This window comes from Lissotriton vulgaris, chromosome 9 (assembly GCF_964263255.1).
Source record: "Lissotriton vulgaris chromosome 9, aLisVul1.2, whole genome shotgun sequence".
NCBI lineage: Eukaryota > Metazoa > Chordata > Amphibia > Caudata > Salamandridae > Lissotriton > Lissotriton vulgaris.
This window is the reverse complement of record NC_141697.1, coordinates 586,449,613-586,466,027: the sequence shown is the minus strand read 5'-3', so window position 1 is coordinate 586,466,027 and position 16,415 is coordinate 586,449,613. Positions and strand designations below refer to the sequence as shown.

General features: G+C 45.8%; 1 pseudogene; it reads right to left on the bottom strand.

Annotated features, from left to right (window-relative positions):
* Positions 1-14,639, bottom strand: part of LOC147691888 (uncharacterized) — a 48,130-nt pseudogene extending 33,491 nt beyond the window's left edge.
* Between the last annotated feature and the right edge of the window lie 1,776 nt (positions 14,640-16,415).

The following is a 16,415-nucleotide window of genomic DNA, read 5'->3' as shown; positions in this document are numbered from 1 at the left end:
TCCATCTGTAGCGGAAAGCCCCTTCAGGAATTACGAGGATAGTTAGATGTCTGGACTCAACATACAACTCCACTTGGTGATAAGCTGACGGCATACCAAGTAAACACCACAGAACCTTGTAACATGGATAAAAATTAATTGCTATTCAGAAATGGTTGCTGATCAACCTATATGTTGGAATTCAAGTCACGTAAATCAACACCTAAACGTAAAGTCTTATCCAATTTCCATGCTAAAACTACCGGGGCCAACGACTTTGATCCCTTGATTGGTTCAATGATGCCTAATTTGCACAGCTTGTCCAACTCTGACTTAAGCTCCTCCCTTAGACTAAGAGGTACACACCTCACCTTATGGACCTTAGGTACCACATTTTCCGTTAATAAAACACGATGCATAAATCCTTTCAATTTCCCCATCACATTCTTAAAGACACCAGGTTACCTACCTACACTCATCCACATTGTACACCTCACTGTTACACATTTCTAACAAACTTCGTCTGGACAAAAGTAACTCAGGATGGTTAGGATCAACAATTATGTCAAGATTTCCCTGTTTGTTACAACCCAACAAATTTGTACCACCGTTTAGCCACGAATACTGTGCCTTTGGATGTTTTGCCATCAAAACCCAGAGTAGCTTCAAATTTGCCCGACACCTCCACTTTTTTACCCTCATAAGCAAATTTTTTGACGTGTGACTCACTAAGACTTGAAACATTACCAAATCAATCTCCCCAATCAACGTGAATGGCAAATCAGAATCAGCCATCACCGTTATCTCAACTTTGTCTTTGGTGATATTACAAACTGGCGACTTTCTTTTTTTCACCTTGAATAGATGACACCTGCATAATCTCATCAATCTGGAGTGATGGTTATAACATTAATATCATACTTTCGTCCTCATCAGACATATCATCTTCAATAGATTTTACTACAGTGTCACTTTGCCCATTTTGCCCTCTGAACGACTTACATACCCTCACAACATAGCCCCTTTTTCCACATTTAAAACACACTACATTTGCAGCTGGACAATTCCTTGCACAACTGATATGTGCTTTGCTTCCACATCTAAAACACAATAGATCAACACGCTCACAGGACGTCCTAATATTGCCCCAAACACTGTTTGTACGAGTTTCATCAGAAACCTTCACACATTCTTTATCAGTTTGTTTGACCACCAGATTGACCTCCTGTGTAGACACACTTCCACTCATTTGCATCATGCAATGTTGGGAATGTTCTATGCTTCTTGCAATAGCTAGCATTGCTTCCAAACTCGGATCTTCTGTGGAAAATAACCTTTCTTGAATTTTAATATTATTAGTTTTTTCGAAAATCTAGTCCTTTATAATTTCATCCTTAAGATCATGGTAGTTGCGGGTTATGGCCAATACATGTATCGCAGCTACAAAATCATCAATGGGTTCCTCTGGTGCTTGGCACCGCTGCAAGAACTTGTGCAGTTTGAACACCACGTTCTTTTTGGGATTGAACCTTTTGCTCAGAGAATGCACCATGGAGGCCTATTCATCTACTATTTCACCATCTCCATCCTCTCCAGTGCCAACATGTACCAGTGGAGAGGTGTGGTGCAGAGGCCAGGGCAGCTGACTTCGGAGCACAGGGCTCACGATTCAATCCCAAGCTCCGGCAGCAGATCAGCTCAGCACCATGTGACTCTGGGCAATAGCTCACTTAATTTCCACGATGGCCCCCAGCGCCTTGAGCCCCGTCAGGGTGAGTAGTTTGCGATTTACAAATACCAATTTACGATTACTGTCTCCACATGCATTGTTTTAAGGATACTTTTCTTTTCAGCACCCAAATTATATACTAATAAGGCTCCATTTTGTTTAGACATAAAAGTATCCCCGTCAATGGCCTCCAGGTAAGCCTCGAATGCTTCTTGCCCCCTTTACCTACTCATTGGTGGGGTTCCCAGAACCGATAAAAATGAGGGAGGGGGAGAAATCTTCCCCATGATGTCAACCAATCCTGATTTGCTGCTTAAATACTTTGGCCCAAACCCAAAATTAGCATTAGTTACAACACAGTACCTTAATAGCTTGAGGTTTAACTTGTAAGGTGTGCCTGTCAATATTCACTTCACACTGGGGCAGGTTGGCCACTGGCAGCATGAGATGTGCCTGTCACCATCCACTTCCACTGGGGGCAGTGTCTGTTGCCTCATTTAAACATCGATCGTGCACAAAACATGTGATCACGCTGTGGCAAGAACGTGGGAATATAGACTGCTGTGCAAAACAAACTGATCCAAAATGGCGTCGTTATGTAGAGCACTGTGAGATTAAGACGTGGTGCTCTCTCCACACGGATGAAATCAGAATGAGCGCTTGGCATGCTCCAGTGCTTGCGACTTCTACCAACGAAGTTCTCATGTACTGCTGCTCGAGCCGCTTCGCTCACAATTGGCACATTGCATGTGGTCGCAAAGTGCACAGAGCTAGACCCCCAAAATTGCCTACAGCACCACTCACCTGATAATGCCGGTCAGATTCTACAGGAAGCTATGCACACAGCTCTTCAGCGCTGTTCAGTCAGTGCTCGCGTAGCTGATCGTCTTCATTGCTACAGGAGTACCCACAGCCGTCCAGAGGTGACCCTGTCACCAGAAACACATGTGGGTCAATTGATGTTGCCGCTAGTTGAAATTGAAAGGAAGATTACAACGGTAGGTTAAGCAATTCATGAGTACATCAAGCATCACCGAGCCTATAGGCAGCAACTGCCGACCTCAGACCTATCCTCGTTTTCTGGCGCTAGTATGGAACCTACGAGCTAGGAGCCATGAATGCATTGCAAACCCAACACCCGTCAAGCAGGATTTGACATTGAAGCAGCATTTCACACTCAATGTCAAAAAAGATACAGTCCCAGCCCTGCATATTCTGTGAGATGTAGAGGACTCATCTCTGACCATTTAGGTCAGCCTATTGTTTGCTCCGGGATGCAATTCCCACTTTTTTCACACCTATTCAAATGCTAATCCTGGCTGGGAGAGGTTTGTGTGCAAATGCAAATTAGCCTCCAGGAACTTCAGTCAGGAAAAAGGTAACTTTCAAAAAGTTAATTTTCCTTAATATTGATTAAACATCCAACTTGTATTTTTAATAGCTATTAAAAATAGATGTTTAATTATTGTTCTAGCTAGTCCCAGTCCCAAAATATTGTATTACAGTTTTAATCTGTACTATGGTTTTCAACATGGGACATGTCCTACTTTTAAATACCATGCACCATGGCTTGTGGACCACAAGTTCTAAATAGGAGTGACTTATCAATATTTAAAGGGAGGGTGAGACCTGTCAATAGCATTTCATTTTGATAAAATGAAGTGCAGTTTATACACTGTTACTAGTCGGGCAGCACAGGGTAGGCCTGAAGCCATGTTTGCACTACCACTGTAGTGGATGGAACAATATATGCTGTAGTGCACTGGTGGAATTTAACTTCCTAGCCCTGGATACATCTTGTGCCATATAGTAGGGACTTATAGGTATGGTAAATATGCCAAATAGGAATATGCCAAATAGGAATATGCCAATGCAACCATTATTAAAAGGGGGAGCACAGACACTTTGCTACAGGTTAGCTGGGGACAGTGCATAGAGTTCTAAAACTAGCAAAAATATAACGTCCATTAAGAGGAGAAATATCTAGGGTGACCTTGCAGAAAAGGAGATTTCCTGCACTTTATGTTTGCCATGTCGCTATACTCATGCGAGAGCTTGCTGGAAGTCCCAGGAGGTTTTAGGGCCTCTTTGGCTCAGACGATTCATGATGGACAGGACGCTACATGATATGTTATTGGTGCAGGTTTCAAAACCTCGGATTGCCTGGGAGGGCAGTCCGTACTAGTGTTGTACTTCTTCGCCATGCATGGATGCATTCCACAGGATTTTCCTCCCTCATGAATATGACCGTTCATTAATTGTTCCTTTTCGGTGAGAATGCATGGTCTTTGTTGGAGTGCTCTAAAGATAATAAATATAGGGTACACTCTTTGGGACTGTTGACTCCTGCTAAACAGTTTTCGCATCAATTCAGAAATTTCAGAGGCTATTCCTATAACTAGCATATAGACAGAAACCGCGTTCCCAAACAGCCTGGCAGATGCCCCAATTCTTTCGAGGCTGTGGAGTGCTGCCCAGGAGGCAGAGTGCAGAGCCAGCAGGGACTCAATCCTCCAATTCCTGTTCCCCTGCTACAACAGCCACTAAACCAATGTAGTTTTCCCTTAGTTGTGCATGCCTAACCAGTGGAGGATAGCGCTTCCATATTTCCTCCCAGATTGGTTATCCAACACATGAGACAGATGGGCCATTTTCCGAAAAGGACATAACAGATATCCACTTCTACATATTATTCAACCCATTACCATTTAGAGAAATGACTTTAAATTGAGGCCATTATTCGAATGCTATAAAAACGCTTTTCCTTGTCCAGTGACTTTCTTTTCTTCCTGATTTTTCCTACTTAATCCCTTTAATGAGCCACCCTTTATTAAGACCTTCCCACTCTATCCCTAGAATCCCCCAAATATCCTATCCTCTATTGCCTTTACTACCTTGTTGACAGGTTTTAAACCCCCAGCCCCTAAAATGGATTGTGCTCTACTGCCAAATGAACTTTTTGTGGCAGTTCTCATTACAGTTCTGTATTGTACCATATTCACTCTCCCATGTATCTTCCTTTCCCTGAAATAGATATATTTTTACACTTGTTGAATAAAGGTAGTTAAATAAAAGCTTCACATTTATTCTGCTTTGCGCATGATTTCAGAGTTCATGACCTTTTCGTGGTTTGGAGCTATCATGGGGGAGAAAGAAGCAGTCCACTTACCCATAAGTTGTCTTTTTAGGCCATCTGAATTTCTGCTCTCTGATTAAAGAAGACCAAAAGTTGAAGGAAATCACTCAAAGTTGATTCCTACCCAGCAAGGATTATGAGTGGGAGGGGCATGATGAGCGTGCTGATTCTCATCTGGCAGCTTGCCCCTGTGTAGATCTCCCGTGGAGCCTGGCTGTTTTTTAGGCTCCAAAAAGTTGCCTTTTTCCAGTCAGGATCCCTGTGGGAGTTTGGATCGAAAGATCTTCAGACTTTAGTCATGGTGGACCAGCTATACCTTCCTCTCCAGTTGCATAGACTTAGGGAAAGTGGCCCTAAGGGCTTTCCCCACCACCATGTTGCAGGATCCATCTCAGGTAATAAAGCTTATTGAGCTGGGATGTTTCTGGTCTATAGGCCACCGAAGATTGGGAGTTAGACCGCTACATCGCCTGACTGCACTTCTTCCTTCAGCTCTTTGACCTTCATCACTGACCTCTTCCCTTCTAAAAACTTATAACATATTCACAGAAAGTATAACAAGATCATCCTGTAGTGGATCTAGTTGGTCGGGCTTTTTAACCGCATCAGCTTAGCTTGTGTATTAGCCTGGTAGCCACAACTTCACAATTTTTGCCATCCTTTAACATTGAAACAAATGACATCATCCAGGAATAAACATGGCCGCCGGCAGTGGTAAGGTGAGCTGTGCACTTCTTGGGCTCATGAGAAAAACCCAGTATGCCAGGACAAGGCAATCATGGTACATGGCAGGCTGACCTAGGTGTTATGAAAATATGCAAATGTTTCTGATCATTTAACAGTGGGGATCCTTAGGGAAAGGTGGCACCAGTGAGGACTGAGGCATGAAGACTGTTTGATTGCCTGAGTGATTCTACATGTATGCCTCTGGCTTTGGGGAAGACCTGGATGTTGACAGTCAAGGAAGAGGAGATGGCTGGCGGATGGTCAGCGACCTAAGGACCGTAGGAACTGTATTGGGTGCTGAGTGGCAGACGGTGCATTGCCGACTGCTTTCACTAAGCAGAGGGGATTGAGCCCAAGGAGGTAGAGGTGTCTGGCTCACTGCTATGCCACATCAAACTGTGCTGTGAAATCAGAGGGAGTCGGAAACTGTCCGAGGGAGTTGTGGAAAATGCTGGGAAGGTCCCAGAGAGACAAATGTCTTCACGTTATACAGGGGAACTGCAACCACTGAGCCATAGACTGGTTTGGGAGTGGAAGACAGACAGACATGGAGTGGTAAGACTAGACTTTAAAAACCTGTACTAGGGTGACTAGGCCAGCCAGGTTCCAAGATGGCACCAGCTTTCAGGGCTCCTGCCTGAGTTTGTATCCTTGCCTGTTGTGCCTTTCCTGGGCCTGATTACAAGTTGGGTGGTTAATTCCGACCTGTGTGTAAATAAATCCCTGCTTACGCACTGGTTTGAATTATGAGTTGTTAGGTATTGAACTCATCCAATATCAGATGTATTAAACAACTCAACCTTCCTTAAATTTCGGCATGTCAAACTTACCAAAACTTAACAGGGAAAAAACCATACAGTATTTAGCATATCATGCGGGTTTTGGTAATTTAAACACCAAACTCCGCATGTTGTCCCCCAACAAATCATAATACGTGGTATTTATCGTACTCGATAAATAAGGTACCCCGCGGTTCCGTTATTTATCATGTGTGATGAACACCACTTATAATCGTAAACAGGCCGCCTGTGCTTTGAGAAGCTGCTGCAACTGGCAAATCCTGATTAAAAGAAAATGAGGCATCTCTCAATGTGGAAATCAGGAGTTTAGACATGGTGGCGGTGGAGGTTTTGGTCCCGATAGATGGCCCCTTGCTTTCAATGACATTGATTGTCGGTGCATGTAGGCAGCATAGGTGATGCAAAGGATTAATGAGGCAGCTGCTCCCCGAGTGAGGGGAAGGGGGAGCTTCCACCACTGGGCAGAGAGCCACACTGCGGACTAGGACCTAAAGGATGTGGCTTAACGGCTAGAGCGCAGACTGAAGCTGGGGAAATTAAGTTCACATCTGGTGGGAGGCTCAAGCATCCTGTGATTCTGGCAAATCACTTAATCTCCGTGTGCCTACAATGATTGTGTCTGTCTGTAATGCAACTGGTGCTCATGTAAAGCACTCTGATACCTTCGGGTCGAGTTTGCGCTATATAAAACTGCAAAAAAAAAAAACTGAGAAGCCCCACAGATTTTGGAACACTGGCCCTAGGCATTTTGCCAGGAGGCTCCTAATGAAAACTGCGTAAACAGGAGGACTACCACAACCCACTGGAATACATAGCTGAGACTGTGAAAGTTACATATTGGAGGTAAAAATCAAATTGGAAAATTATGCATTAATTAAAGAGGAGAGAGAGATTTATTTTGCTCTAGAGGCACAACAGACCAACAGAAATGAAGGAGTGGAACCCTGAGCAGAGAGAGCAGCACTGACGCAAGTGAGCAAACACATCTGCATTCCATCAGTGATCTGCACAGTGACATGGAGGAGGTGACTGGCACCATGAAAGCCACAGCTCAAGACATAGCAAACAAGCTGGAGACCTTTTCCCAAACAGCTGTTTGGGAAAAGCTCTGGAAAAGTAGTAGATTTGAGACCAAAGCAGTGGAGGCCATGGTCTCATAGTGGACATGTTTGAGACAATGGACAACCTACATAGAGGTCTTAGGGATCTCTGCAAAGCTCTACAATGAGACATTTTCAAAGGGCCTTATTTGGGGTCCTGGTGAATCTTTTAGGACAGCATCCTGAAAAAACGTTCACAATGGTGGTGGAGGTCTTCTGGCTCCTTTAGTGTAAGCCAGGAGAGGGAGCAGAGGCTACTGATCGGCATATGGCTTACTCCTCATATCTGAGTGTTTGGATTCTGCAGGTGGCCAATCAGAAAAAGACAGTGAAGTGAAAAGAGAACAGTCTCTCTGTTCCTAGACGTCCTTCCTCATTGGTTAACTGGGAAAGGACCGGGAAAGTAATTAAACTAGAAGTGAACAAAGAGGATTTCCAGCCTCAGTGGCCTTCTTTGTCTGAAAATTGAGTCACAGGAGAAACAATACCTGTTTTCCCAGGCCGACTCAGTACCTGTGAACCCATAATTACTCTTATTATGGGTTGTGTTGTGTTGCGGGCTATCAGATCTGGGGTCGCTCCTGCAGTGATAGAGGAGGAAGGGCAAGTCAGAGGAGTGGGCACTTCAAAGGGATGCAGATCCCAAAGATAAACTTCAAACAGTCAGACCGTAGATCACCTTAATGTCAGCAAATGGACTATAAGAAAGGGAAATTGAGAACCCAACATTATTAACTGTAAAGCATCCAGTTAGGCTGTGCGAAGAAGAGAAGCTCTTCAAGAATTCTTCTTGTGGCCATGGCTGGAGACTAAGGCCTGCCAGTTTCCCAGCTGGGTGTGGGGGACATCACCCAGGGATTTCAATGGCCACCTGCTCCTGAAGTACCAGTGCCTGTTTGTTTGTCTGGGCCAGTATGCCCAGTGTGGAATAGGAAAGTGCTGGAGGGAGCAAGGTCCAGTGGGAAATCCTGGTGAGTGGATCCCTATAGTGAGGTGTGAAGAGACAGCTGCTGCACTGATCAGGTCATGACCCTCATGTAGGTTCAACCCGGCAACCCATGTATGTCAGAGGCGGACGTCATGAAGTTAGCCCTGGCCAGCCAATTATGCCATATCCTGAGTGCGGAGTAAAGTTTGCGACCCCGTATGCCAGGTGGGGCCACCATGAAGATCTGTGCTGATCGGGTCGTTGTCCATGAACAGAGGAATGTTGGCGACCCCATATACCAGATGGGGCCACCAGGAAGATTACTGCTGTGCCCTATTGGGCCGTCACCCTTGAGCAGAGTAAGGTCGGCAGCCGCAGTCCCAGTGGGGGAAAGAGGTGGGGCCAGGTAAGGGGGGATTTCGAGGGACAATGCCAAAGGAAAAGTAATTATTTATTTAATTTTCCCTCTGCATCGTTCCTCGAAATCCCCCCTTACCTTGCCTGACCGCCCCACTGCTCTTCCCTGCACGGACTGCGGTTGAAGGTTGGTGACTCTATGTCAGGTGGGAAAGGACAAGGACTGTTGCCAAGTTCAAGCTGCTGTCGTGAAGGGAGGCCACCATGGTGGCCAGAGTCCTCACTGAGGATCAGAACTGGAGCAAACTACCCCCAGCTGTGGGAAGTATCAGAGGAACTTACCATCTCACCAGAGGAAGTTCCACGGATGCCCAGCCGCTGCCCTGGCTGAGACACAAGTGCTACCCACCAACAGCAGTTACTGCTGCTACAAGCGGAGACTCCAGTCACACCATCCTCGCAAGAGCAGGTAACACTGATTCCAGGGACAGAAGGCCCAGGGGGAACTTGTTCTGCTACATAGCGCTTTGGGCGCTGGAACACTTTTTACTTGAGTAGGAGTAGGAGTGGGACTCCTGAGACTGTGACTAATAGCGGGGTCTAACCTGAATGTCGCCTATAGTGAATGGGGAATAACCACCACTACCATTGAGAGGGAAGCAGCCCTGCAGGGATTGCCTATTTAACACTATTGCCCTGACTTCAGGGTGCTGTGTGTATTGTTTGTGTATGCTGTGTTCCACTGTGTGTATATATCTAAATACTACTTTTACATAAAAAAGTATTTGGCTGGACATAGAGTTTTGAGCTTGTGTTCACCCCCTGTACCTAGCCATCTACTCTTAGCTCCCCCCCCCCCCCGAGACGCCTTGGACTGCTTGACCCACACCACCACTGAGAGTCAAGTACTGAAGGTGTACTTGGCTCTCTTGCTCAGAACCCGCAGTAGGTCGAGCCCCCAGACATCAGGAGTAAAATGCCTCACCTACCATGGTTGGGATCAGTAGCTCCTGCTTGACCCGGCCCTCTGAATAGAGTTCTGACAAGGAAATGAAGACACAGAAGGAGAGGGTATCCACAGTCTATGCTAAAAGGCATTACCTAATGACCACACCAGCCTAGGAGTAAGTTCTCCTCTCCATCCAGAAGGAAAGCTTGAAACAAGATCAGAGCGAGGAGCCAGACAATGAGTTAAGGAATCCAATGAATACGGTTGGTACAGATTCACCCATGCAAGGGGCAGATATGAATAAAACAAGGATTGAGCTATCCACATACTTACATTTAAACCTGTATCTTACCATCCAGAGACAAAGTACTAAAATTAACAATATGACATGTGATCCTGAATCCATTTCTGACTGATCCTGAAGAGTTCAGAGCTCCATTCTGTCAATTTAGACCGCAGTGTGGGTAGTCTGTTGAAAGAGAGCCTCAGCATTACAAAAGAGGGACACAAATGTGTAGCCCCAATTTCAAAACTACTTCTAGAGAGAGCCCCTAACAGTAAGAGTTTGGAGGTCTACAGAGATAAAGTTAAGCAACTAACCCTACAACAGGAACAACTACCCGTAAGAAAGGATGAGCTGTAGAGTTAGAGAAGAAGGCAGAGCAGAGCAGAGGATACTTCTGAAAAAAATGAAGTAGACTTGGAGAAACCTTGACTACGGATACTGGGAGAGCCAACCAAGATACAATAGCCTGTGCCCATCGCATACCCCTGCACAGTATTAAAGCGGGAAAGGTGCACCTCCAACTATTCTTAACCAAAGAAAAGACATTGCGCAAAGCTCAAGAGACATGATGGATAACTACCACATCAGGATAATCTTTTTTAATATTTCCAGTCATTGCTTTTGACACTGCAAGGAGGCTAAAGGAGATGTGGGAAATAATACCTCAGTTTATGAAGGCAGGGTTGCAGCATCGTCAGTTTAAAATATGAAGACTTGTTGGAAAGGATTGTTCGGAGACTTGAAGCATTGTAGTTGCTGGTCCAGTACTACTCATGAATGATTGTGAAATATTAACCAGCTGTAGACAAGAGATAGGCACAAGTTTCATAATAAGGCTTAAATGAAGGTTAAAAAGTGTATATTTGCTGGCGTAGATGTTGTTAAGAAATAAACCCTATTATGAGAAGAAAGACTTCCATTTACACTTGCTTAGATCACGTTTACGGATATTTAGGAGAAACTGAGGACCACCACTGTATGAAAACGACCAAGAGCCGTAGCAGGACTGCACACCATGTGGTTTTCCCACAGGGATGCCCATGAATGAGTCACAGAAATTGGAAAGAATTACAGGTAGTACTGGGATCAGCCCCAATTTCCTGTGGAAGGGGAGGAGAATGTGAAAGAGAAGAGCGAGCAAGAGTTCAGGGATAATAGTCACCCTAGGAAGAGGGGCTTTTTGGGATGGAGGGAAGAGTTAGTAGTGGAAGGGGCTAGGACTGTCAAGAATTATTAATGGCAGGGGTTAAAGTTATCTGTTTGAAAGGGATTGGGCTCACTAATCCCTCAATGTGCAGCTCAATATTTAAATATGTAAGATATAGGGCCAGATTTAGAGTTTTGCGGTTGGTTACTTCATCACAAACAACATATATGCCAGCTGCCTTATTACGAGTGCATTATATCCCATGGGACTTTTTAAAAGGAGGGGCAATATATGTGCCATGTTTGTGACGAAGTAACCATCCTTAAAACTCTAAATCAGGCCAGTAGTTAGGCCCAGAATATCATGCTATAAGAGACACACAGGGCACAAACAAAGATAAGAGAGGTAAATTGAAATGAAAGATGTAACAGTATTTAAGATAATATATAATCGTGTGCAACAGAGGGACATTGTGTGATGCTGTTATCTTTAAGAAATGAGTATCTTAAAGTTGGGTAAGTATGAAACAGACACTAAAGGTAGATGAATGATGGTGCTTACTTGATAACAAGACCTTTATCATATTGGTATTATTCCCCTACAACTGAAGAGTCCTTAATACAGATTAGGAGTAGGTTAGCCACTTTCTCTTTACCAATCGTTTTCAGATGCAGCTTTAATGTTACATTGACACCTAGCTTCTTCCAACTTTAGAGACCCAGCAAGCATTTCTAGAAGGTGGTTTATAGAGCAGCTATAGGAATTGATAGACAGCTACAAGTTAGAAGATGGATGGAGAAAAAGGCATTTAATACGTTTCATTACAGTCATAAGTGCTAGACATGCAGATCGTGACTTATTAGATGGTGTACTCACTGGGAAGGAGCTCTTGTGGGCCTTTGCGGGTTTACGCCCTGGGAAGGCCCTAGGGCATAATAAGTTTCAGTGTGAGTTCTTCAAGGCCTTTATGCCTACACTCCAGAAGCACCTGATGGAGGTGATTTCATTAGCTGTTGACAGTGCCGCTCTTCCTCCTGACTGGTGACATGCTGAGATAGTGATGTTCCTTAAGCCTGACCAGCCAATAGGCGACCATTCCTCCTCTCGCCCAATTTTCCACTTTAAACTGGAGGTGAAGATCCTTGCAAAGGCACAGGTGAACATGTGAATGCCCTTCATTCCCGACTTGGTTCATCCCGACCAAGCTGACTTTATGGCTCATCGCGCTACCTAGCACACTTTAAATCAAATAGTGCGCTACGTGAATGATGTCCTCTTCTTTGTGACCACTACTACAGCCTTGGGCCTTTATTTTACAAATCATGCATATTTTTGGTGAATCTTTGGGTCTATATCTTAACATATCCAAGTCCACCATGTTTTCGGTTGGCGGTTGCCCGCAGGACCTTGGCTGGGTTTCAGGATTGCGAACGGCCTCAGGTGGGTTTAAATATTTGGTTTTTTTGTGCCCCTGGTTGTGGCATTGGCATAGATGCATGACTTAGAACCTGTTGTAGCTCTTTTAAGAGACAGTATGAGTCTGGTTGGTTTTGCCTTTGTGCCTAACTGTCAGGTCTGCAATTTTTAAAATGGTTTTGCTGCCCAGGTTTCTATACTAACTACTGAATTTCCCATACCCTATTTCACAACAATGGTTTCGCACTTTAGACTCCATTCTTAATAGTTTTCTCTGGGAGGGCAGGGCTCCCGCATTGCCCTTGGTAAGTGTTTTCAATGTACTTATTGCAGGGGTATTGATGTGCAGATATTGAGTTGTATAATCAGGTGTTGCATCTTCTAGTGATTATTGATTAGTGGTACGAAATCCTAGTCAACCCCACGTATGCATCCAAATAATGGACGATGGGAGACACTCCTCTCATTTCATACCTATACGGTAGGGGCGACTGTAATGGTCTTCCTCTGGCAACTAGAATAGTTTTGACTCAATGGAGGCCCTCACTCTGATGAATGGCCTGATAGGGGAAGCTGACACAGTGGACGGCACTGTGGCGGGGCCGCCTGCTGCTGCAAGGGGCTGCATTGGAGAGTTTCAGGGAGACAGAAAGCCGAATATTTTCTGTGTTTGTGCCTGAGACACCAGCCCCTAAACTAGTCACTAAACCCAAATATAGCCTGTTGGCTGAGTGTTGTGACTGGATCACTGTGGCTTTTGACTATACCTGAAAGTAGTCCGTTTTTGTCCTGTGGTCAGGTCTGAGTGATTCAAGGCCTTTCCACACAGCTAGCTAGCAGTGGTATTCACATCAAGTTTTGCCTTCCTCTGCTTCGGGCACAGGCAATGGGATTTACAGAAGATACTTTTCTTAACTTCAGGGGACATCAAGGGCCCTCACAGAAGGGTATCCAGTGAACTTAATGGATTCACAGGTAGTTTAGGCTGCAACTACATCGCATACTCTATGGAAAACATTTCCATAGGCGCCAGAGTAATTCTGATGCGGCTGAAAGAACTCATGATGGCCTCCAACCTAAGAAGTAGAGTTTAAGCAGCTTTCAGAACTGCAGGTGCTCTTAGTAAACCAATGGTTGGGGAATTCAAAAATTTGGTCCTTTCATTGCAAAACTTGGTAACCTTCATGTTAAGGACTGTGGGTAGCATTACTAAAAGACTGAATCCTATGAGCTCATTTTAAAGATGTGTAAATACTGAATTCACAATAGGAAGCCTCTCGCATAGAAGACTGAAAGGACCTCCAACACTGAGGGGCGTACATCACAAGGTACATGCCCCAATTCCCATTCCTATGGGCTCTGCCCAGCTGCCTACTGTTGTGAAGTTAGCACACCAGTAGTTGGGAGTGGGCGGAGCTAGGGGGCCAGAGGAAGAGGAGGAGTGGACACAGGAAAGGGTTAGTTAGAGCAGGGACAGGGCACAGATAAGACATGCTAAATAAAGCTCTAGTTGAAGACCATTATAAGTGTCTGTGTTTATTGTAGCAGGATGCTACAACTGGCGTCGAGGGTGGGATAGAGCAAGCCCCACTGTGTGCAGAGACTCAGAGCCTCACCAGGACGCCCTGTCCCGAGCAGCTTCGAAAACGCTGCTGAATCGAGCCACGCTGCCGCTTGAAGGACAAGGTCAGCAGCTATTAAATTTGCCCTCCAAAGCTTGTGAGGGAACAGAAGGGCCGAAGAAACGAGCGCGGAACCGCTCGAAAGCAAAGCAGTTCGTCGCGCTGAAAAGCGCCTCACGCTGGAAGCGTGTGCCCTGGGTGAAGAGCCCGTGTGCAGGAATCGGGAGCCCACTCCGACCCTGTGGAGTGCCCAGAGAAGTAAAAGAAGTGCCCCAGAGTTGTGGAAGGCGTCCACAACGTGCCGCCAGCAAGCGCTGCTGAGAGCGCTGAAATTTGAGCCCGGGCGTCAGCGGACATCGGAAAACCTCACGCCTAATGCGTGAGATTTGGGAGGTCATCGGCGAAGAAAAGCGGGAACTGCGGAGGCGAGTCGGGAGCCCACCCCGATCTCACCTGATGTCCATGGTGGCGGAGGAGGAGTGAATCCTGGCGTGGACTGCCCCAGAAGCCGACCGCTGGTGAGTCCTGAGTGCCCCCCGAGTGAATGAGCCTGGAGAGCCAGCCTCGTGTGTGCCTGCAGTGCCGGTGGCCATCTTAAAGTCAGGCGCCTGGGAAGGACAACCCTGTATAAAGCAAAGGCGGCCATTTTGAAGTCAGGCGCCGTGAAAGAAACAATCATTGGTCAAGTATACAAGCATTGGCGATTGAAAGAAACAAGCATTGGCGAACAAACAAGCATTGGTCAAGTAAACAAGCATTGGCGATTGAAAGAAACAAGCATTGGCGATTGAAAGAAACAAGCATTGGCGAACAAACAAGCATTGGTGACTGAAATAAATCAAGCATTGGCAAACAAACAAGCATTGGCGAAAGAAACAAAACAAGCAGTGGCAAGGAAACAAGCATTGGGGGAACCAAGTGAGATTGCTGCGAAATGGCCGATGAAGATGTCGCTCCACCTCCACCAAGTGGGTCGCTCCTGCGGGCACCCGCGCCCCTCACGGTGACAACTGGAGGGAGCATGGGTCCCAAATGGCAAGAATGGTTGGAAGAGTTTGAAGATTACACTGAAGGTTCAGACATTGCAGAAGACAAAAAGAAGTTGATTGCTCTGCGCAACTTGGCAGGGCGGGAAATAGTCAAGATTCTCAAAGACCTTCCGGCTACTGATGTGGATACTTATGTCAAAGCACGTGAGGTTTTGAATAAAAAGTTTCTTCACAAACGAAATGTAGATTACGAGCGACACACATTCCACTCCGCTCGGCAAGGGAAGGATGAGCCCGTGAGTGCCTTCATGATGCGTTTGCGGAGACTAGCCAAGTACTGTGAATTTGATAATTTCTCTACAGATGACGCCATCAAATCTCAAATAATAGACGGACGTTATTAGGATCAACTCAGGAGGCGCCTGCTGAGAAAAGCACATGGACTGGATGAAATAGAAGAAATGACACGAGCTTATGACCAGGCGGAGAAGTACGCAGCTGTCATGGAAACGGAACACAAAGGGAGTCATGAACAGGTGCGACGTGTGCACGCCAAAAGTGACAGTCGAAGAAGCTCAAGAGACAAACAATGGAGGTCGCACACGTCTTCCCGTCAAGAGCAATCAAGATATCAACAACGAGAACCATGGAAGAAGGAGAGAAGGTCGGAAAGAGTGAGGAAATGTTACCGATGTGGGTATGATTACCCTCATGTAGACAGCTGCCCGGCCATGGGCCAGAGATGTCGGAAGTGTGGTCGAACTAACCACTTTGAAGTAATGTGTGGGGACTACAATAAAGAGAAACGAAGTGGTCCCACAGGGACAACACGATCTGACACACGAAGTAGTGCCCCAAGAATGTCTCGGTCCGACACTCGAAGACACCAGGCGCGAGCTGTCCAAGATCAGACGTAACAGTCCTCTGGATCGTCACGTCGGTCCAGGTGGGAGCGGAGGTCACCTTCCAGAGAATCCAGACCGTCGTCCCGAGACTCGGCATACACCATTGAATATCTGAACTTGGCAGCAGATCCGGACCAGCTTAAGAGATACCCTCGGCTGGATATTAAAGTTGGAAATCACGACACAAAATTTGTGCTAGACTCTGATGCATCCTTAAACTACATTCCAGTCACCGAATATGAAAGAATGAGTCCACGACCTCCTCTGACATTCGCACCCGTGAGGGTTTTCACGTGGATGGCCAAGAAGCCACTTCCCTGTCGTTCTCAACTACCCTTACACACGA